This window comes from Staurois parvus, unplaced genomic scaffold (assembly GCF_062004578.1).
Source record: "Staurois parvus isolate SC_StPar_1 unplaced genomic scaffold, SC_StPar_1.0 ptg000116l, whole genome shotgun sequence".
Taxonomy (NCBI): Eukaryota; Metazoa; Chordata; class Amphibia; order Anura; family Ranidae; genus Staurois; species Staurois parvus.
The window spans coordinates 5,944,828-5,946,582 of record NW_028317912.1 but is presented as its reverse complement, the minus strand read 5'-3'; the positions used below and the strand labels follow the sequence as shown (position 1 = coordinate 5,946,582).

Genomic DNA, 1,755 nt, shown 5'->3' with positions numbered 1-1,755 from the left:
AATACCACCAAAATAAAGCTTTATCTGTCTAAAAAAAAGGCTAAAAAATTCATATGGGTACAGTGTTGCATGACCGCGCAATTGTCATTCAAAGTGTGATAGCACTGAAAGCTGAAGATTGGCCTGGACCAGGAAGGGGGTAAAAGTGTCCAGACTTGAAGTGGTTAAATATGGCAATGCAGTTAAGTAGAGCAAAAAGGCTTTTTTTTCCCTTTTTAAATCTGTTGGATAGAAGAGGAGAGGGTTACATTTATTGACCATCTGTGTCAGAGAATTCCCTTCACTTCCTTCAATGTTGCCTCAACATGAAGAGGAGATATCTTTCCAATGTGAAGGATATCCTCTCAGACAGTTGTCACAGGAAAACGTGCCCCCATTAGAAAAAGGTCTCCTGCATTCATGTTTTGGTGGCAACAAAATGTTGAATCTCTACAACGGGGACACAGACGGCAAAAAAAAAAAAAAAAAATCTGACAAAAGGTTTTCTTTCATTACACAAGTAAAAAAAAAATAAAAGTTCCAGTAAAAAGAGATCTCCATTGCATGTTAAAAACAAAGTTATCACATTTATGGCACATCAGCAAACATCAGTCATCAAAGATCAGTATTAAGTCCCAAAATTGTTCATCATTTGTGCCAGCAATTCATAAGACAGCAGGCAGCTTACCCTCCTCTTCAGACTCCTCCTTTCCAGGTTTCTTCCCTTGAGGCATTTTGGCAGGAGCTTTCTTGGCAACAGGTTTTTTCTCTTCTTCAGATTCATGTAAAGAATAGAATTCCATTAACACACCAAACCAAATTTCAGTGACACCATCTCTCTATTAGATATCTAGTATTGTAAGAGTGGGAGGAGCCATCCACTATGTCCATGTCTCCTTCCCCTGTAATCCCAGGGCGCGGCCATGGAAACAGAGGTGACCCGGAAGTAGAAAAGAGGGCAGCCTGTCACTTCAGGTGTCCTCAACCCACAGAGCGCCGCCTCTTTCTCTATGATTTGCCTCCTGTTCTCCTCCCCCTAGGTGGAGACCCGCCCCTTCCATCACGGCAGATGAGGATTCTGATCCCGCCTCTTCTCCGCCCCCTCGAAGAGTTCTACACCATACTCCTCCCCCCAGGCGGAGTTTCGGTCTTTTCCCCACTCTCATTTAGAGAGGTACCACGCCCCCACATTTATGGAGGTGAAAGCCACCCCCTCTAAAAAGTTCAATGGGAGGACATAGAGATGCCGCCCCAAAGCTTTGTCGCCCCGCCCCCATGCTCTGATGCCACGCCCCCGTTTTCTGAGTGGTAGGTTGCAAAGTCCCCGCCCCTCTCATTTGCATAAATGTTGCAGAGGATTGTGGGTATGTTGGTGTGTGATCTGGGGATGGGGGCTGAGCGGTTGTGTGTAATGTATGAGTACGGTATTCGGTGTAAGAGGTATACATTATTCATAATAATACATCCACACATACATCACAGCAGACACGTCTAGGAATAAAGGGAATGAAATGGACGGGCTCTCCATGATGTGACCCTCACAGATCCTGGAAGGGTTTATATAGAACAGGACACACCATGGTAATCAGCTGAGGGACGGCTTACTACCAAGGCTATGTGCACACCTTGGGGGGGTGTGAGGCCAGAACCAATCACTGGTGAGTCCAGAACCAATTGGCGTCCAGAACCAATCACTGGTGAGTCCACCAAGACCACATGACATGAGAAGAGCAACAAACGAAAAGAGAAGAAAAAGAAGAGATGTTGTCATGTGGG

The 1,755-nt window shown here is 45.4% G+C and overlaps 1 non-coding gene across 1 annotated transcript; it reads right to left on the bottom strand.

Moving 5' to 3' along the window:
• Positions 1-572: 572 nt before the first annotated feature.
• On the bottom strand, positions 573-638 carry LOC149467308 (small nucleolar RNA SNORD82). Its single transcript, XR_016311980.1, has one exon. It is a non-coding gene; the product is annotated as a small nucleolar RNA SNORD82 (small nucleolar RNA).
• Between the last annotated feature and the right edge of the window lie 1,117 nt (positions 639-1,755).